At 40.7% G+C, this 22,795-nt stretch overlaps 1 protein-coding gene across 1 annotated transcript in view; it reads left to right on the forward strand.

The window, feature by feature from the left end:
- The first annotated feature begins 324 nt into the window (after positions 1-324).
- Positions 325-22,795, forward strand: part of vasna (vasorin a) — a 29,536-nt gene continuing 7,065 nt past the window's right edge. The window contains exon 1 of the mRNA XM_081383869.1: positions 325-491. The gene's annotated coding sequence lies outside the window, so the exon portion shown is untranslated. The remainder of the gene's footprint in view (positions 492-22,795) is intronic.

Genomic DNA, 22,795 nt, shown 5'->3' on the forward strand with positions numbered 1-22,795 from the left:
TAGAAGAAAGTCATGGCTTGAGGGTGAGTAAATTATGGGATAATTTTAATTTTTGGGTGAATAAATTCTTAAACTATGGCATTTTGTATAGAATATTCTAACTTTATTTTATTCCATTCCAAACTGTACATGGTCCATGTATACTGCATACTACATTTGTTGTGGAGTAGTACGGTAGTTGGTAAAGCCTACATACCCCTTGTTGCCACAGCCCGGCGACGGAGAGTTGTGTCAAGCCTGAAGAGTTTTGCTCCTCCTTCCTAAAACTCTGGAGGTGTTGCGCTCCTGCCATTCAGTATAAACACCATCGTGTTCCTAAAGTTCAGACGTCTGGCTGGACGCAACCTGCACGGATCGCTGCATATGGTGTATGTCAAAGCTTTCCTTCAGGAGAAATTATTCCTGCTTAAGGGAATGACCATACAAGAGTTTTGAGTTTTGTCTTGTGGATAAAACAACACACTCGTGCTTCGCGTTTCGAAGATTTACAGGTAAGCAGTGCAATAAATGATTTGTAGATTGCTACTGGCTAAATATGCTAGAATGTAAACATAAAAAAAAAAAAAAAAAAAAAACTTTAAAAGACGTAGTGTGGGTTGCACAAAACGTTTCAGCCCGCCACATTGAATTGTTACACATGTCTAAAGACAAGTAAATTAATAATTAGGAATTAGTTTTATTTCTGGAACTTTTGTTTACTTTTGTTAAATAATTTTGCCAGTGAACTGTTAGAATGTCTGAACTGTGCTTTTTGCTGGTCTCGTGAGCTTAGTAGGCTATACTTTCAATAAAGCATTTTTATGAGGTTTTTTTTATTGGCAACCCAAGTCAATATACCATCGTGCAAGTCGGTGATGAATGATGATTGGTTGTAAATTTCTGTTTATCTCACTATCCCGCGGCAGCCGGTTCAAGAACAAACAAACAAAACATAACGAATGCGATCTATCATAACAGCGAGTTTCATATTAGGATGTGAATCTTACAGCACAATAAAACTTTTATATGGTATTATATTATATTAAATTATATTATTAGTTGTAGATGTTTTATTTTACATTATCTGTGCCAATATGGTGGTGGGTTTTGGTGGGGCTGACATCCCTTTACGGTTTTTAAGTTGTTGTGTTTTACATGTGTCAAAAACACCAATGTGTGCTTTTAACCACAGAGGTAGATTAAAAGTTGGTCGCGTTCGCCTGAGGTGATTTCAGTAGGCTATCGGTCGTTACATCTACAAAACAAAGCGCTGTATATAAATATTTTTTTTTTACACAAATCTATATCACACACACACACACGACATTACCCAAAACAAACATCACCAGCACAATCTTGAAAAATATTGACTGAGATTCCTTTTAAAAGTAGGCCTATTAAAGGCTACCGCCTTTTTTGTTATTAATGCAACTTGATGTAGTTGCAACTTGCACCACTATATAGGGTTAATATAAAATATAAGAGGGTTAAAAAAAATCATTTGTACATTAACATTATTGCTAAATTATGGTAACTCGCTTGTGATAAACATACAGTATGGTGTCAAAGTGAAGCCTGTTTAAATCAAGCTCCTCCTAATATTGTCCCTGCAATGTAATTAAACCTCCATCCCCTTTCTCACCCAAGCTGCTGGCATCTAAACGGGTTAGTAGTAATTAGTTCAGTTGCACAGGGTGTAAAGAAGATTATGCCCAGTTATTCCAGCTTTTAAACCCATTATTTTCATTGCTTCAAAGAAATCTCACAAGTTGAGGAGAAAGTTTTTGTGGAGGAGGAGGACTCTATTAAGAAGTACTTTGGATCAAGGGTTGAGTGACATGCTGAGATGTTGGCCATTCATTTGAGTGATTCTGAATAGGTTTGGAAATCCTCCTCAGCCTCTTTCCTTTGCTCAGTGGTTGGTTAGAGGTCTGAGAGAGATGTTAAAATGGTCACAACCTTTAAATACCCACTAAATTATCACAACATATGAGGTGGTGTAGCATCTGTGAAGTTATTCAGGTTTTAGAATACACTCTTAAATATAAGTTAGCAATACCATAGAAGAACAATTTTGGGTAGCCTAGCTCAAAGAACCTTTCAGTGGACAGTTCTTAAAAGAACCACTTTTTTTCATATTGTGAAGAACATTTTAATCATTTGAAGAATCTTTTTCCATTATATTGTGCTATGGGAAGGTTCAGGTACAGGACTTTTGCTTTTCATTCTTTATAGTAAGTAAGTCCTTTAGAAACCATATTGGCAAGAACCCAGAAATCAATATGCTGCTCTGAAGTTTAATCATGTTTAATCTTTAAAGAACCATATAAGCATCTCATGAACTCTACATACTCTTCAGGAGAACCTGAGAGGTTGAGAACGCTTTAAAGAACCTTTATTGTTGGTAATGATGAAGTTTCAATAGTTTAACAGATTGCACAACCACATAGCCTATTCGTTCTGCACTCAACTGACCCTTTGAGCAGCAAACCCAAGTTATCTGTTTGTTTAGTAAAATATTGTTTATGAATGACGTCAGAGCAGACCAAGGACCCAGCTGCGAGTTAAATCCGACCCGTCATTAGTAATCTGGGCTGCATTCCTTATACAGTTTGAGATAATATCTGTAGTAAGCATGTTAACACGTTCTTCTTGCTTTGTTTCGGTCGGTCAGAGTTAGAGATTAGCTGGAAGTCTGCCAGTCATCGTTCAGGAGAGGTAAATACGGAGGGGGCACTTAGGCTCGAAAGAAGGGACGAGCGTATGAGAAAAGCAAAGACAGAGATACAGAAGGAGAGAAAGCAAAAAGCACAAGCAAACATTCCTGACGCGGTGTCTCAGCAATTTAATTAAAGGGACTAGTGGGACGTTAGAGTGGGCATTTGGAGGTGAAGGCTTAACCCCCCCCAACCCCCGGCCAGGCTTGGACTAATCCCAAGGGTCAGCTAATAAGTGCTCGGGTCATGCCACCATGACAACTAAATAGGGGAGTATCTCAGATAGAGCTTCCCAGTCACAGTTAATAACTGCATGATGGACGTTAAGTCACAGTGAGCAGGAATAAGTGTGTGCAGATGCTGAGTGAAGAACAGTCTTATGGGCTGAGAGGTAGAGTCAAGTGTCTGACATCTGAAGATTATTTAGTTAGAAGCAGTTTAATTGTAAAGATTGGGGCTTTTGTGTCTTGACTACGACTCTGGCTGTTGTTAAAGGTCAGATGGAAACTCTAGAAACGCTCTGATTGTTGTTTGGATTATACTGATCACTCAAAAACACTAAAATCTGTTGCAGTAGTGACTGCCAAAGCATGAGCCATTCTCCTAAAACATGGGATTTGATTTTCCTTTGGTTTCTTCCTCCTTGAAGTGTTGGCTAAACAAAGGATTGCAATACAGGAGCATTACAGTTGACACAATGGAATAACATGCAACCTTATTAGTGTCAGAGAGCTCAGAACTATTTAAACACCTGTCACTCAAAAGTTCAATATTTTCTGCACCTTATTTTTACTTTTATCAAATATTTTGACTAATTGTATTATGCTTTCAGCTACTATTTAAATAAATCCAGCAAATTTTTACCCCAAAAATCAGGTTAAATATTTATGTATGTTTGCAGATTCCATATGGGCCTGTAAAAAAATCTTTTAAAATATCAGAATTACAGTTGTAATCGAAATTATTCAAGCTCTTACTGTGCAAGCTGAAACCCCAGTGCCTGTTGCCACCAAGACTTGCTGCAAGTCTTTTGCAGTCTCTCGAGGGTTTTTCTGAACCTGCCTTCCCAGAAATCTGGTTGCAGCCTTTGATATATTCCTTTTTATGCCCCGTCCAGGACAGTGTAACCACTGTTCCTTTAACTTTGAACTTGCGAACAATGCTTTTAACGTGTCTCTATGAACATTTAGTGCCTTCGCTATCTTTTTGTTCCTTGTTTGTGAAGGGCGATGATATCCTCTCTTAAATTTTTTAACCGTTTTGACTTATATTTCTAACATGCAGTAAATGTGACACTCAACAAACCTAGCCAGTTCAGATATTTCATGTGTTCTCACTCAAGCACACCTGGTGCAACTAATGAAGCCCTTGAATATTTGCATCAGGTGTGCTTGGAACAACAAGCTTTGAAGATTTGTGCTGTAGTGGGCATTTTCAGTTGAATTTGGGGAAACGACTTGAAACATTTGTTGTGTTGAGCTATTTCAATTACTTTTGTTTGATTTGTTTATTGCAAACAGCTGGAAGTCTGTAAATATTGCCAGTAAACCTGATTTGCAATGAGGGTTGAATAATTTCGATGATTAGTTTTTCTGGAACACAACCAGAAACAAGAATAATTGTATATAAGCATCCGGTTCAGGAATGTTTAAATGTCCATGTTGGAATCCATGAGAGAGAAGTACTTCAATTCCAAAAGTACTTCAATGCTAGCTAACTACTTTTAACACTTTATTTTAAGGTGACGTAGTTACACATTACTTACTACATGAACTTACTATTGAAATAACAGTAAATCATGCATAATTACAAGTAACTAACCCTAAACCAAACCCTAACCATTAATTAATATTACTCAGTCCTTATTTGAGTAAGTACAATGCAACTACGTCACCTTAAAGGAGAACTCCTGTCAATTTTAACATTGAGCTAATTTTTTTGTAAATTTGGAGTGCTGTCAATACAGAGAACAACAACAAAAATTGGTGTTGCCTACACTGTGTTATCCTGTTTTTAAAATTTGCACCCTGTTGACTTCAATGGGGCAAGTTTTAAACCTGCTTTTAGCCTCTTAACATCCTTGATGCATGTCATTACAAGTGCACAGCCAATATGAGTGATTCCTTTAGAGTGATCACGGTTGAATCTGACTGCAGTAGATGTGAAAGATATGAATAAAAATGTGATCACTGAAGTGATCACTCTGAAGGATCACTGATCAAGTCAAGTCAAGTCATCTTCATTTATATAGCGCTTTTAACAATGTAGATTGTTTCAAAGCAGCTTTACAGAGATAAGCGTATAATTTAAGGTAACAGAGATTGTTTTGGCTTTATAGCAGAGTTAAGTTATTTCCATCTAAAGTTAGTTTTAATCGATTTGCTTCTGTCGCAATGATCATTTGTTATTAAATTAGGGGCCACTAAGACGACACCATTCTCTCTACACAGACTTTAAACGCGAACCTGTGAGAAACGCTGATGGCATTCACATGCGCATTTAGAATGGGTTCTATAGTTATGTGCGTTTGAATATACGCAGGTTTTGAATTCCCTACAAGCCAAGCCTAAACAAAATACTTGTCTTTCCTTATAAATTTTGATAAGGAATTATATTTTATTTGTTGCTTTGGGGTAGGACCGCGAGATCACCCGTGATCACTCTGAAGGAATCCCTCACATTAGCTGTGCACTTGTAATGACACATCAAGGATGTTAAGAGGCTAAAAGCTGGTTTAAAACTTGCCCCATTGAAGTCAACAGGGTGCAAATTTTAAAAAGAGGATAACACGGTGTAGGCAACACCAATTTTTGTCGTTGTTCTCTGTACTGACAGCACTCCAAATTTACAAAAAAATTTGCTCAATGTTAAAATTGACCGGAGTTCTCCTTTAAAATAAACTGTAACCCTACTTTTTAAATAAGAGTAAATTGAGTGTAGTTTGAATTATGAGCTGTGTAGTTTCAAAATAGCTTCCCCCAAAACTGCTGACAAGAGATAAGGAAGGCTGGTGAAGAAAAGCTCAAATACTGTATTATCTCATGTTGTGGCTTTTAGGATTTATTTTATGTATGTTCTTTTGTGGTGTCCACTTGTAAAAACACAGTTTAGAGTGCAACCCTGCTGTTTGAATGATCATGAGCGGAGTGAAGGCAAGAACCAAGAGCAACAAAGAAATATAAACACACATATAAATCATAACAGACGTCAGAAGATGTTAGAAATAAGCATGAAGAAGATTGCATGCAACACTACGTAATAACATAAAACATACTTCCATCCTAGCTTAATATGCAGCAGAGACAACTATACATAAAGCATTCGTTGGTTGAATTCCCTGAGAAGTATAAACACTATAGCGCTTTCAAAACATTACTCCGACCAGCAGCACATAGCAACACTGGCTCAACCAATAGTGTGAGTTTGAGGCGGGGCTATCCGTTTATCCAGCCAATAGAACAGTAGATATAGAGTGCTCAGGAAACCTGTTTGGAATCAATCATTATTTAGCTTTTTTTTTGGGAGAAAAACTATACTCTTCAACTTTAAGGATACAAACAGCATAAGAAAATCACCAAGAGCATCTCTTCCACTCTTGTTAAAATCTTTTTTATTTTCTGAATGTCAGCTGTAACCTATGATATTAGCTTGAGGACAGAGAGTTATGTCCTTTGGCTGCGTCTGTTGGGTGGTGTTCAGTTTTTCACAAGTCAAGAACAGCAAACATCCGTCTACCTACCTTCAAATGCAGGCGTTCGGGAGAGCAGTGTTTCATCAAAGGGATCTGCTTCTCTGATTACTTTGGCTGATACATGAGTTATATTAAGGCTGTAACATTAAGCTCTTACAAAACATTTACAAAACATGCACATGTCACTGACAGGTCAGAAAAATGTTTGTTTTATATAGGCCATTAACCCAAGGTTATTCTCTTATTATGCTAAATGACTATACTATACCATTCAAAGGTTCAAAAAGTCAGTAAGATTTGTTATGCATTAAATTGATCACTTACAATGTTACAAAAGATTTCTATTACAAATAAATACTGTTCTTCTTTTTGAACTTCATCAAAGAATCCTGAAAACAAAATGTATTACGGTTTCCACAAAAACGTTACGCTTAATATTTAAGATTAAGTAAAATATCAACTGTTTTCAACACCGATAATAATCAGAAATGTTTCTTGAGCAGCAAATCATATTAGAATGATTTCTAAAGGATCATGTGACACTGACGACTGGAGTAATGATGCTGAAAATTCAGCTTTGATCATAGGAATAAATTACATTTCACAATATATTTAAATTGAAGACATTTATTTTAAATAGTACTAATATTTCACAATATTACTGTTTATACTGTATTTTTTATCAAATAAATGCAGCCTTTGTGAGCATAAGAGACTTGACTTGTATATATACATGGTTTCCACTTTAAATAATCAAGTCGTTTGGCTATAAAGGGATAGTTCGCTGAAAAATTACAATACTGTAATTTCTGCAGTACGCAAAATATATATTTTTAAGAATGTCTGTCATCTGTGGAACACAAAAATATATTTTTTTAATCCATACGATAAAAGACAATAAGGTCCAAACAAAATTGGACCCCATTGACTTTCATTGAATGGAAAAATTGTGTGTGTTTTTAGATTGAGTCAGGGCTCTCAAGTTCCCTTTCAAGGGAACTCGCGTTGCGTCGATTGACGCTATGGGAACGCTTTGCGTGATGACGTCTTGAAGCACATGTAAAATCAGTCCAATGGTGTGGCGGGACGTCAGAGGCGGGTGACGTCACGTACCAGGAAGCTATAAAAGCCGGCCTGAAGCAGGAAACAACAGCTTTCTGAGTCTTCAGTAGCGCTCTATGTGAAATCTGTCTTTGTCTATTTATTGTTGTCTGTCACTATATATATACAATCCAGCGAGCATTTCAATATGTGTGTGTTTCCCTGCCCACGTTATATTACGGGTATGGACACTCACGTTCTGTTGTTTGGGAGAGGAGCATGCCCAGTCAGCACTCGAGGGTGCTGGCTGTGTGCATTGCGAGGCGCTGTCTATGCGCTCGCTCTGATCCCGGCTGAGTTTCTTCCGAGAGGCTCGCGCTCCCCAGGGCTCGGGTCCCGCTGCTGCCGAGGCACAGCGGCGATCTCAGTCCTGGGGTTCGCAAATGAATCTATCAGCGGGGTCTGAGACGGGCTCTGCCTTATCTCAGCCTTTATCTGATAGACCCGGTGGCTGTCATCTGGGTTCGGAAGCACGCGATGCGGTTTCTTCCGCCCCGATGACGGCACAAACACTGCAATTGTCCAGTTCTGAGGAACTGGATGTTGTTAGTGTTGAGTCTGTGTCTGAGGTTCCCCACCTCAGTCTCATGCATTTGAAGTGTTGCTGGAAGTAGTGATAAGAGCAGTTGATAGACTATGTATTTAGTGGCCCTGATAAACAGGACGTTCGTTTATAAAGTAAACATGACGAACGTTTTCTGCCCTCACGTGCACACACACACAAAAAAAATAATAATAAAAAAAAAAAAAATATATATAAATAAAAAATATATATATATGTTGCTGTTATATATGATATGTATATATATATATATATATATATTCAGTATGGCGAGCAAGCAGCAGTTTAGAGTGTGTTTCCATCCCTGCCCGCGTTATTTAACGGGAGGTGATACTCACACTCTTTGTGTTGTTTGTTTGGGTGAGGAGCATGCCTAGCCAGCACTCGAGGGTGCCGGCTGTGTGCATTGCGAGGCGCTGTCTATGCGCTCGCTCTGATCCCGGCTGAGTTTCTTCCGGGAAACTCGCGTTCCCCAGGGCGTGGGTCCCGCTGCTGCCGAGGCACAGCGGCAATCTCAGTCCTGGGGTTCGCAAATGGATCTATCAGCGGGGTCTGAGACGGGCTCTGCCTTATCTCAGCCTTTATCTGATAGACCCGGTGTCTGTCATCTGGGTTCGGAAGCACGCGATGCGGTTTCTTCCGCCCCGATGACGGCACAAACACTGCAATTGTCCAGTTCTGAGGAACTGGATGCTGTTAGTGTTGACGCTGAGTCTGAGGATTCGCCACCTCAGTCTCATGCGTTTGAGGAATTACTCGATGTCGTCAACGAGAGCTGTTGAGATTATCTATTGAGTGGCCAGAAGATAGGCAGGACGTTCGCTCGAAGAGTAAGCTCGACGAACGCTTCCTACCATCTCGTGTACAGCCTCAGCGCAGTAGCCTTCCGTTTTCCCCCGATCTCCACACCGAGGTGTCGGGATCGTGGGGGGAAACCTGTGTCATACAGTGTGTACAGTGCACAAATATAAACCTACTTCTCATCTTTTCCAATATAAAGAACATGGTTATGGTGAGATGCCGTAGGTAGAGGAGACGCTTGCGAGCTATCTCTCTCCAGCAACGGCATCTTCCCTGAAGGCTCCTGTATATGAGGTGGGAGCACCTGCTGCTGAGCGGGAGCAGCCTCACTTATCTTAAAAGAGCGCTGAACATCGTGCCACTCAAATACCGAGTGTGTCCTCCCGTGCTCCCCCACAAAAATATCGGGGACACGGAGGACGCTCTCAAACCCAGCAGTCTTCAAGGGGTAGAACGGTTCTGCGGACCGTTATTACCACCAAGAAGGCTGCTGGGAAGAAATCCTGACGTCCGAGGGCTCAGGATTAATGAGGGTAGTCCCCCCCGAAGTAGAGCGGTTAACACCTCTTTTACGGTGCCCGCCTCTCTTCGGTACCCTCAGGGGACCGTTCTGCTAACCCTGCCGCCTCCGGTGTTACAGGGCGCAGCGGTCTCCGGCGAGCACATATCTCAAGGACCACCCGGAAACGTAGTGGCCTCGGGATGCCCGCCCCCTCCGAGGAGGGTGTTAGAGCAGTCTGTTCGATCGTTCCCTGCCGGTGCGCCGTTACAGGGCGACGAATTGACTGCTCAACAACAACAAAATCCAGAAACCAGTCTCGAGAGGCTGGTACCTCTAGTAGAATCTTTGACAGCGTGGAAGCTACTGTCAAATGTTTCTCGTTGGGTCCTGCAGACCGTGGAAAAAGGGTATCAGATTCAGTTCAAAAAACGCCCACCTCGGTTTATGGGGGTTCTGCCCTCTGTGGTGGCCCCCGAGCAGGTTCTGGTTATGGAACAGGAAGTAAACACTCTGTTAGAGAAGGGGGCCATAGAATATGTACCCCCCTCCAACAGGGAAACCGGGTTTTACAGCCGGTACTTCATAGTTCCGGAAAAGGACGGGGGATTGCGTCCCATTTTAGATCTTCGAGTTCTGAACGAGTCCATATTTCCATCCGTCCGTGTCATTGGAAGTTCCTGAGGTTTGCTTTCGGGGGCAAAGCATACCAATATCGTGTTCTTCCATTCGGCCTAGCTTTATCACCCCGCACTTTCACGAAATGCATGGATGCAGCTCTGGCGCCGCTGCGCCTCCAGGGTATTCGCATCATGAACTACATCGACGATTGGTTGATTTTAGCTCAGTCGCATCAGTTGGCGGTTCAACATCGAGATGTTGTTCTCGCCCACATGAAAGAGCTGGGGTTACGGCTGAACGCCAAGAAGAGTGTGCTTTCTCCACTCCAGAGAACCACTTTCTTAGGCGTGGTTTGGGACTCAGTGTCGATGCAGGCGCGCCTGTCACCGCCACGTATAGAGTCCATCCTTGCAGCTGTGAAAAGTGTAAAGCTAGGCCAGCTACTCACTGTCAAACAGTTCCAGAGACTGTTGGGTCTCATGGTGGCAGCTTCCAACGTGATACCTTTTGGACTGCTGCACATGAGGCCCCTGCAGTGGTGGCTCAGGACCAGGGGGTTTTCCCAGAGGGGCAACCCATTTCGCACGATCAAGGTCACGCGGCGATGCTTACGTGCCTTGGTTATGTGGAAGAAACCGTGGTTCCTGTCCCAGGGCCCAGTGTTGGGAGCTTCTTGTCGTCGCAGACTGCTAACGACGGATGCTTCCCTCACGGGTTGGGGAGCGATCCTGGAGGGTCGCTCAGCTCAAGGTCTGTGGGAAGACCATCATCGTTCCTGGCATATCATTCGCCTAGAGATGTTAGCTGTCTTCCGGGCTCTGAGGAGCTTTATCACAGATCTCAGGGCAGACACTCTGTCGAGACAGGGGCTGAGGCCCGGGGAATGGAGGCTCCACCCCGAGGTGGTGGAGCTGATATGGAGGGAGTTTTTGCCAAGCACAACTGGATCTGTTTGCGTCTCGAGAGACGTCTCACTGTCCACTTTGGTTCTCCCTCACGCATCCAGCTCCTCTCGGACTGGATGCTATGGTACAGGCGTGGCCGAGGCTACGTCTGTACACCTTTCCCCCAGTTGCTCTGCTCCCGGGAGTTCTGGAGAGGGTTCGCAGGGACCGGGTTTGCCTGCTTCTTATAGCCCCGCGCTGGCCGGGCAGAGTATGGTTTCCCGACCTTGTGTCCCTCCTCGACGGGCCTCCTCTGGAGTTACCTGTCAGGAGGGACCTTCTGTCCCAAGCAGGGGGCTCGATACTTCACCCCCGCCCAGAACTGTGGAACTTGTGGGCTTGGCCTCTGAGGGGGCCCAGCTCATAGAGTCAGGTCTCTCAACTGAGGTTGTTGAGACCATTCTACAGTCCAGAGCTCCCTCCACGAGGAAACTTTATGCCCTGAAGTGGAGAGTATTCACTTCTTGGTGTAGTGACCGTCGGTTGGACCCAGTTCACTGCCCAATTGGTACAGTGCTGGAGTTCCTGCAGGACCGGTTCACTGCAGGTCTGACCCCGTCCACTTTAAAGGTTTATGTGGCGGCCATAGGTGCTTACCACATTCCTTTGGGTGGAATGTCTGTGGGGAAGGACCCTCTGGTATCTCGTTTCCTTCGTGGCACTTGGAGGCCTTTTGTCCTCCTCCCTTCCAGAATGCGGACCAGGAGGCTAATAATTTGCTTTGCCCAGTTCGGGCGTTAGACGCCTATGTCCACAGAGCTCCCTGTGGCGTAGAAGTGATCAGTTATTTGTTTGCTTTGGCTCCCCTAACAAGGGAGGTCCGGTGTCTAAGCAAAGAATGAGCAAGTGGGTGGTCGAGGCTATCTCACTTGCTCATGAGGCGGCTGGGCAGCCTTCTCCTTTGGCTGTCCGGTCGCACTCTACAAGGAGTATGGCGGCCTCTAAGGCCCTTATTTCAGGAGTTTCACTACAGGATGTCTGTGATGCGGCAGGCTGGTCCTCACCGCACACTTTCGTCAGGTTTTACTCTTTGGATCTAGACTCTGCTTCAGGGTCTCATGTTTTGTCATCCTAGTGCTGCTCTATTAGATTTCACACAGGACAGACATTTGTAGCTATGGAGGCGTTGGTATAGACGTTCCCATAGCGTCAATCGACGCAACGCGAGTTCCCTTGAAAGGGAACGCCTCGGTTACGACTGTAACCTCGGTTCCCTGAAGAGGGAACGAGCGTTGCGTCACCCTGCCATATCTCCTTCATGCCTGTCAGCACGACTTCAGACTTTACTAAGCTGTTGTTTCCTGCTTCAGGCCGGCTTTTATAGCTTCCTGGTACGTGACGTCACCCGCCTCTGACGTCCCGCCACACCATTGGACTGATTTTACATGTGCTTCAAGACGTCATCACGCAAAGCGTTCCCATAGCGTCAATCGACGCAACGCTCGTTCCCTCTTCAGGGAACCGAGGTTACAGTCGTAACCGAGGCGTTTTACCAAAAGCTTGGAGTGAGATCACATGCGGTAAGGGGAGGAGCCCTAATGAAGCCACGCCCCCATATGTCCCCGCCCCCCAATTTTACCCATTGTTCATAATTAACCAGCCCAAATTGAAATTATAACAATTGGTAAATCTGATAAATGACAGAGCAATTGATCACATCAAATATACTCTTTAATGTTATATTTCAAAATTACAAATAAGTTATACAAAAATTACAAAAATATAACAAATTGCTCCAAACAGTTTGGAAAAACAAATCTTTTTGCATTTTGAATGTCTAGTCAAAATGGTATACCGGTAATTATTTATTGTGTGGTGCATGGGACATTGTGAACAAATGACATATTAGAGTATTATTAAGGTGTGTGTGTGTGTGTGTGTGTGTGTGTGTGTGTGTGTGTGTGTGTGTGTGTGTGTCCAGCTTATGAAATGTGTTTTGTGTTTGAAAAATACAAATGCAATGGCAATGATTAAAGGGATACTTCACCTCTGGGAAGATGAATGTGTATTTAAAATAGGTCATTTAAGTAGAAGAAATGTGGAGAAATTTTTGAATTTGGAGCTTTCTAGACTGAGAAAAGCCAGAAAATGTATTTTTGGCTTATGTGGATGAAAGACAACAACTCCCAGAATGCACTTGCTTCGCTGCCTTAGGAGGCCACGCCTACCGGTTAGAGAGCACAGTTGAAAACAAGGCTAGCCTAAGTAAGTGATGAGTTTGCCAGGGATTTAGAGACCCAAAATGTCCGGGATTCGGCTTTTGCGTTCTACAGTCGCTATTCATCATGTTTATTGTGGCGAGCAGGACGAGGCTGACGGCCGCGGGAGAACGGCGCGAGGCCGGTGGCGTCATTATTGAGACGCGCCGGGTATCGCATCTCTCACGGAGGAGCGGAGATTTTCTTAGCAATGTTAAAACGCACATCAACCGATCACTTGTTTAGCGTTCATGTAAACACTACAGTCAGATTCACCGATCGGAATTAATTCAGTTAGATTGAAACGAGAGGTGTGCATGTAAACAATGAATGGCGACCGCAGAACGCAAAAGCCGAATCCCGGACATTTTTAACAGTCTCGCCCGCCGGACAAGTCCGGGAAAAGGAAGATGGTAACCCCTACTTACTCAGCTTTCTCCTACTATTCAGCTTTCTCCACAGAACAAGAGCATGCTAGCTTAGCTTCCAAAGAAAGACGGCTGATACTGTGTACATTCTGTGAGTGAGATCCCACCCTCTATGGGCGGGTTGAAAACATGCGGAACAACGCCATCTACTGGCTGTAGTCTTTAGCCTCTGGCCAGAAAATCCTCCGATGACGCAAAATGACGATTTTTGCGTCATCGGAGGATTTTTTCCAGACAAAAAATACATAAATCTCTCCTCTCAGGGGGATATGAGGGGGGAAAGCATGGTAATTCGAAAATACTACAGGTTTTCTACTAATACAAAGCTTAATGCTAAATCCTGAAGTAACCCTTTAATGTATGTTTTGACAGGATATAAAATATTACCCAGAGCACTCTGCTTTAATACATAGCCTAATGTAACTAGAAAGACTATTAATACAGTATAATATAGAATTTAAAATAAAATAAACAAATTTAAATGTATTTAAAATAAAATGAAGAAATACATCTTCATTCCTTCCCATACCCACTAACATTCCCTTAGTTTAAGAAAACGTAAGCTAGCCAAACTGAGCCAAAGCTTCTGGCCTGGTTGCAGAGTAGTTGTAGAGTTTTTAACTGCATTAATAATAATGTAAACGATGGGCTATATATTAAATGTTCTAGCCTAAAAACGTTAGACGAGCTTTCTTCCAACTTACCTTCTCCATTACGACGTGTGTTCGCGCAATGTTGTTGGTAACCTAGTAACGAACGTCCGGTGGCCGAGAATGTTCCGTCAACTTCCGTGTGTTCGCGCATCTGTGTTGCCTTGTAACAAACGCAATACGTGCTGAGATACGTGCTGGCGGCAGGAAACTTCACTTTGTGTGCCTGCGCCTCGTATACAACGTTATATATAAAGCTCGCAGGACAACTTGGTTGGCATTGCCTTTTCAGCGTGAGAAATACACGGTGTGGCGTGTGAGCGTGTGAACTGGTTGAATTGCGTGTGTCTCACGCCCAATGCGTGAGACTTGAGAGCCCTGTTGAGTAAATGACAGAATGTTCATTTTAGGGTGGGTGGCCTATCCCTTTAAGTTGTAACTGATATATGTTATGATGATTAGCTAATCAATGTGCATATTCACACAGCAAAGTAATAGAAGCAACTTGAAAGAGTTACACTGAGGTCACTAATGCATTACAAATCAATCAGTGACACAATTGAACTGTCTTAGAGCAAATTCATCAGCAGACTGCCAGGATGGGATCAGATAAGCCTCTAAAACACATACACATTGTGCACACTGTCTTTCATTGCTTTTCAGTGAGCTGCAACAGTACACAAACAAAGTAGTATGCTGGAGATTGATGGAGAACTTCCCTAGTATTTAGTTACTTCAGCCACGCTTAAAGGGTAACTAAACCCCTGGTCAGAGCCTGACTCCACCCACTGGCAATATTTGAAAAATGCTAGAAAAGTGGGCAGACCCCAGCGGAGATAGAGGGGACGAACCGTGAGCCGGAGGAGTGCACCTGAGAGTCCTGCTGTCAGACTGTCTAAAATGGAGAGTTTGCTCACAGGGTCGCAAGACGACGTAAATATGCATCTGATGAGTTTTATCGAGTTGATGTCAATAGCGCGCGCTTTCTATATGCATATTCATATTTTGCCGCTGCTATGTGAAAAAATCCAGCAAAATGCGCCGACACGTTTGTCGACCCCAGAGGATTAACTTTAGCCTAACCATAAATTGTGATTAAAATATATATGATCACTCACATCAAGACGCCGCTGCGGTGGTGGAGTCCATGCAGGATCGAGGAGCAGCGTTTGGCACTGCGTCGCTGTTCAGCGCGAGCTGTGTGGAGAAGCCCATTTCCACCTCTATTGCGTTGGAAAAGCAATTCCGCGTAAAATGCAGGTTTTACACTCACGGTCTTCCAGGCCAAGTGCATGCAAACACTGGCGCCTAATTTCCAAGTCTGCTGGAAAGCTATGCAGTCCAGCAGTGCTGTTGCACCCAGCAACACTACACCATAGACTGTACTACACCTACCACTGTACTAAATACAGATAAATCTACGCTAGCTCATCCAAGGGCGTGGTAGCTCGTACCAAGGGAGGGCGTGGTGAGCTGGAACCTGCCTACGTCACGCAGTACCGCTTACGTCACGCAGTACCGCAACATCCAATAGGAAAATTCGACTGCAGTAGCCACCGTTCAACCTGAAGAGGGCAGCACTCAGACGTTTTTACACCATATATTGTAGAATTAAAACACTTTATACCCAAATGTCAAAAAAGTTACTCGAATCAATGAACAGCACTAATAAAGCCCCATTCTTACAGATCATTAACTAAAAAAAGTTGGTTTAGGGTTTAGTTACCCTTTAAACCATGTCTACACATTACAAGCAAGAGCTACGTCATTCGGAGGAGGTAAACGTACTCCAAGAGGGCCTCAATGTCACCGCGGTACAAACAGGCCGGGACAGGCAGGCAAAGAAACCGATTTGGCTTTGTTCCAGCATACCTCGTCATCACTGAAGGTGAACTGACATTCGTTTATTTGTTTTAATGGGCTGTCGGTTGCAAATAGATTCGCTACGTTATTAGGTGTTGAGCTCTGAACAGAGTATTTCGATTTTAAGTCTGCTTTAAAGACAGTCTTGCTTGAGTTGCATGAATATCTGACCTTTTCAACAAAGGAGATCACATGTTCAGTGTCACAAATGTGATTATTTGATTTATGGCCAAGAAATTGTGCAAAATGTGCTTTGAGATTTGGTCTGGTCTGACAGACTGAAGTCTTTAGAGTTCCTGACACAGAAAACACTCAAGCTGACACAGCTGGTCAGAAGACAGGACACCCCCTGCGGGGCAAGAAGGGGGCGGCGGGGCGCGAGTTGTTCCAGCATGTCCCAGCCCAGAGTTCTCTCTCTCTTGCGCTCCATTCAATTTAATCACTTTAAACTTCATGCACATTTATTTCATGTTCAGAAATTAGATTAATTCTATGTACTTAATTTGCATGAGTCATTTTACTCCATTTAATTTAGTTCACTCATAAAATAAAGGTTCCTTAATGGGGTTTTTGCAGTGATGCCATAGTAGAACCATTTTTGGTTCCTCAAAGAACCTTCAATTGAACAGTTCTTAAAAGAACCATTTGTGCAATAAAGGTTCCATGGATGTTAAAGGTTCTTCGTGGAACCCCTGATTCTCAGTAAAGAACCTTTATTTTTAAGAGCGTTCAATTCACTTGTCATTTACATTCATTATATTCAAATTAAAACGCTTTCATTTCGATTTTGTTTATTGAAAATATTTTTTCTCCCACTTGCTCAATTCAATTCATGTTCAGATCCAATTCAAATTCAAATGAATTTTATTTACCCGTGTTTTTTTATGCAGTAGTTTTTATCACTTAATTCAGTTCAATTCACTTCTCATTGAAATTCAAATGAATGTTTTCCATGCAATCATTTTTATGGTTTACTCCGATCTCATTTCGTTTTTCTCTCTGTCCAGCTCAGTTCAATTCATGTTCACATTTAATTCTTATGCAAATTCAAATTAATTCAAATGTACTTATTTAATTGGCATGACTGTTTTCCATGCAAACGTTTTCCAAACAAGTTTTCTCTCACTCGTTCAATTCAATTCATATTATCCAATTAATTGAATTGTTTTCATGCAATTTTTCACATCGATTAATTTAGTTTAGTTCACTTCTCATTGACATTCACACATTTTGAGTTTACTCTCATTTCTTTTTTTTTCTCTCCATGGGTTCAATTCAATTCACGTTCGACTTGAGGTTCAGATTCAATTCATTTTTAGATTTAAATTAATTTGATGTATGGTAGCAAAGAATGGTATGGTTTTCCAATCACCTGTTTTATCACACGTTTATCACACTTATCACACGTTTACACCAAATGGGAGTAAACGTGTGATAAGGTCTGCTGAATGTTTTGACTGCAAACCAGTTTTAAACACTGACACTTGCGCTTAAAATCTGTGTACTTGGCTGCATATGAGTCATGGAATTAAGATCTATGGCCAACAATGTTTTTCAATTTTTTTGACACCCATTATGTGTTGCGTAGCACAACGAATAACAAAAGTACGTGCTAACTTGAATAACTTGCTGCTTCAACAGGTGTACAATGTTCACCTTAGCCAGATAAATATGTTCATATGGTGTGCGTGTGTGTGTTTGTTTTTCTTTGATAGACGTGAAAGCTGTTATGTTTCACTCTATTACACACCGATTTGGTCTGAAAGTAAGCCAAAAAAAACAGAGCTTAAAATACTAGGAACCTGTCCTGAACCAACTAACCCTGCAGAGAGGGAAAGAGACATGTATAGACAAGAACAAACAGTTCTTTGCCTCTCTCTCTTCATTAATCACAAACGTTTCCCCTTTATAGTAAACAGATAAATGATTAATTGCACATTTTATTGGTACAATTTTAGCGAGAATTCTAAGGTCACGTTCACATAGCAGCAGGATACGGTTGTCCGTTCTGTATTTTGAGGTTTTTTTTTTTGTTATCATATGCACTTCAAAAGTGAATATGAATCATGCACACACAATGCTATGGCTGCAGATTATGCCACTTGACAACATGCTAGTCATAGCAGCAGCATAGTACGGCTAATCCGGTCACAAACACACTCTTCTTTCAAATGCAGCCCTTCAGAAAAATATGTGCAGCACAAAAGGATGCTAAGAACACCAAAATGACATCTGTCTTAAACACACCCATTGTAAAATACTTCTCGTACCAGAAATGCTAAAGTTGACCACTCATAGTTTTTACATCTGTATTGGATGGATGGACGGATGGATGGATGGATGGATCGATAGATAGCCTTTGTAACAGTATATGCCAGGCTGGCGTGTGTCAGAGGCATGTGTAAGTTGGTCTACTTTGGTCTTTTGTCTTGTTAAGTTTCTCATGTTTCACACAGAAATGCGGTGTCTCCAGCGATGTGCATGGCTAGCAGGTGTGCACACGCACACGGAGTAGATTGTAACTTGAACTGCCTGAGCCCCTGGGCAAATTCGGGGGAGGACGTTATACCTTTATTGCACCTAGTCTGGTTTTAGACACTCGCCACCTTTTTAGTGTCTTTTGTGTTGTTTTTGAGGGTGTGTTTGTCCGGAGGACATAATTATGGTTAATAATAATTACAAATAAATCTAAACCTAAAATTTGGGTTCTTGTCATTGTAACATTGATTAATTACACTGTATTTGAAAATGAAGGATCTTTTTTGTTTTTATTTATTTATTTATTGCAGAAGTTTAAGTCTTCCCACTTCTAACTCTCCTCTTGTTAAGGAACGTGTAGTGTATTTAGGTTGGTTCTTTGGAGATTATGGGCCCAATCTTGCACCCAGCGCAATTGACTTTGTACACTGACACATGTATCATTCCTATTTTGCACCCGCGCAAAGCGGACTTTTCCCTCCACAGACGCACATCGGTTAACTAAGAAATACACTTGCGCAACTCCAGCGCAAACGTTCCCTCATGCTATTTTGCAGGTTTAGAAAACAATTCCGCCACTGGCCGGAAAAAAAAACAGTTTAAAGTCAGTGGCGCGTTGCGCATGTTATTTATATGCTATTTTAAGGGCCATAATCAATGTAGCGTGTGCACAACGCGAATGCACTTTGATTCTCTCATCTACACAGACGCAGCAGTTATCATTTTTGCAAATCATACATTATTACGATAGATAGATAGATACATCTAGCATACATCTAGCTTACACATTTACCCAAATTATCATACGCCTGTTTAACCGAAGTTAATTTGGGTGTGTTTCTCCATCCCCAACGTCCCTGACGAGAACGTCGGTCTCCTCGGCTGTGAACCGCTGCTGGCGTGCACCTGGCAAATCCGCTGTTATAATAGGAATCCGCTTTAGAACAAGCGCGCCTGCTCTTAAAGGGAATGTGAGATGACGCTCTGATTGGTTTATTTCACATTACGCCCAAACCACACCTATGAATAATGAAGCTACTTCAGACCAACACATTTTAGATTTGCGTCGGGCGCAAGAGTCATTTATCCCGCCAGTATAATAGCAACAGCGCCCAAGACCCGCCCACAAAGTTACTTGCGTTTTGCGCTTGATACTTGCGTTTCAGATCGTTAAAATAGGGCCCTATATTTAAGCATATTGATTTATAGTTTCTTTGACCTCAAAGAACTTTATTTGTGATGTAGTTTTTTCATCAATATAATTATATGAATGTAATTTATACATAAGATAATATAAATTAATTATAAATCTATTATATTATTAAAAAAAATATGTATATATATATATATATATATATATATATATATATATAACAAAATTCAACAAAATTGGCAAACAAAATAATACATAATTTGTATAATACAAGACAATATAGTAATTGTTTTACTATGTAATTATATTACTATACATAAGTTTGGACACCCCTATGTTAAATTCCCATAGAGGCAGGCAGATTTTTATTTATTTATTTATTTATTTTTATTTTTTTTAGGATACTATGCATCCTGATAAAGTTCCCTTGGCCTTTGGAATTAAAATAGCCCCACATCATAACATAGCCTTCACCATACCTAGAGATTGGCATGGAGTACTTTCCATAAGATCATCTCTCAATGCAAATCAAACCAGCTATTAGGCTAACTGAAATAAAACCATGCCAATCTCTAGGTATGGTGAAGGCTATGTGATGATGTGCGGCTATTTTAATTCCAGAGGCCAAGGAAACTTTATCAGGATGCATAGTATCCTGGATCTATGAAGTAACTGGCCTTTAAAAATAAAAATCTGCCTGCCTCTATGGGAATTTAACATAGGGGTGTCCAGACTTATGCACCCTGTATTTTAAGGAAGAACATTTATTTATTTACGATACATTATTCATTCACAAAGAAAATTGGTTTCCTTAAAGGTTGGATTTTTCCTAATTTTTTTAATTAAGGCATTAAGTTTAATTTCCAAAAGATGATTTTTTTATTCCTCTTTTTAGTCAACTTTAGCATGGGTGTCTAAACTTATGCATAGCACTGTATATATATATATATATATATATATATATATATATATATATATATATATATATATATATATATATATATATATATATGAAATAACTTTCTTTATCTGCTGATGTCAGAAAATAGCAATGTTTCCATCCACCTATTTTTTGTGCACATTTTGGGATATTGCAGAAAAAACACTCTTTATGGAAATGCCAAAGTGCATATGAAATAAAAAAAAATAGCATCCAATTTGAAGACATGCGCATAAACTACGATAGAAATACATTTGCCAAATAAATCCCTCGATAAGACTCACAGTTTCTTCCCTGATTTCAGCAACTGCCATTTTTATTACAGATATTTTGCGGCAATTTCCAGGATGTGACGATTCTGTTCTCTGAACACATGGGATGGAAACGCTGCTTGATTCGCAAATGTTTCATGCTATTTTCCAATTAAAATTTTCAAACTTTGGATGTAAACATAGCTATTGTCAGGATGTGCATGCTATTGGGTAATGCTAAAAATGAAAAATAGCCAAGAGTTGCTATGGTACTGAATGTAATGGCACTGAATGTAATGGCAATTTTTATGATCCAATCAATTCCAAATGGATAAAATAAAAAAAATAAAATAAAAAAAAGGTTGCAAATGCTGAAAATTGTACATACAGTGTAGCATGTAGCATGAATGTGGATAGCACAGCTCAGATAATTTAATCTTGGAAGAACTGGATAAGAAATACTCATATTGAGATTGCAGAAATCCTTATTAATCTGAGCATAGGGATATTGTTGGTGAGGTGACATTCCTATTGTTTTTTGCTCATAAAAAAATGGAAGCAAGCAAAAGTCTCAATTTGATCATTTAATCTCATTGATGTCTAAGGGAGAAACAATGAAGATACTGAAGCTTTTTAGTGCTAGTCGAATTGGCTTTGGCTCTGTTTTAGAAGCTTCTGTTGTGGTTGAAGTGAAGCATGAGGTAAATCACAGTTACCCAGATTAATCTGTTTCATATTTTATTTTAAATCAGCCACATGCTCATGAGCTTGACTCAAGCATGCGTAAACACAAACAGTCGCTTACGGGCGTGTACACACTCCACATTGAATCCACATTTAAGTGCAGATGCCTGTTTCACTTTTGGCTTCCTCTCTGCTATCCTCCCCCTACCCTAATCGCAAAACAGTTACTTAATGGGATCTCGCTGTCACCCGGAGAGACCGGCCCAATGCATTCTGGGTAACACAATCCAGCTGTACTCAGGAGTTGCTGACGGAAATGTGTATTTAACTGTGTGTGTCTATATGTGTGCGTGGCTGTGAGTAATTTCAGGACAGTATTATTGTTATTCAAAGAAACACACACTTACACCTCTGTCTGCACTAGTAAATGTTAAACTATGTGTGTTTCACACATATTGAAACTCATTTAAAATAGGTCAACTTACCTAAAACAGTCAAGCTACTATTTAGAAAATTGTAATTACTACACTACAAGCTACACTATTAACAAAAAAGTAATTAGCTACACTAAGCTACTAAAAATAAGCAGTTAGCTACAAATTAGCTGTTAGCTAAACTACAAACTACTAGGAATAAGAAGTTGATTACGCCTACACTGCAAACTACTAACATTAAGCAGTTACCTAAGAAAAATATTTAACCACACTATAATCTAATAACAGAAATAATTAGCTACACTGTAAGCTATTAAAAATATAAATATTTTTGTCAGTAGCGTGTGGTGTAGCTAATTATCTAACAAAAATAGTTAGCTACACTACAAGCTAACAAAAAATGTTGCTAAATGTAGCCTTTGGTGTAGCTAAATATCTATTAACATAAATAGTTGTCTACACTTGTCTATGAACATGAGTTACTAAATACATTCAAAATTAAAAAGGGGGCAATATCTTTGAAAACATAACTATCAGTATTTACTATTTTCCTGTATTAATCAAAGAGGCTACATTTATATCAATACAAGTAATAAAAGTATCAAAACCCTAATTTCAATTTAGTCCAAAAAACTGATGAACAGCAGTATTTAGCTAAATATTTCAAATTTATTTTAAAAAGACCATGAGTCACACTTCCCAATGCTACAATAAAAATGAAACAACTAAGCTTCCGTAACACTATATCTATTCTAGATAGTAGCACCACTTATTTTAGTTAGTTCCCTAATAACTGTCTTT

The sequence above is a fragment of the Scardinius erythrophthalmus genome (assembly GCF_964197995.2).
Source record: "Scardinius erythrophthalmus genome assembly, chromosome: 14".
NCBI lineage: Eukaryota > Metazoa > Chordata > Actinopteri > Cypriniformes > Leuciscidae > Scardinius > Scardinius erythrophthalmus.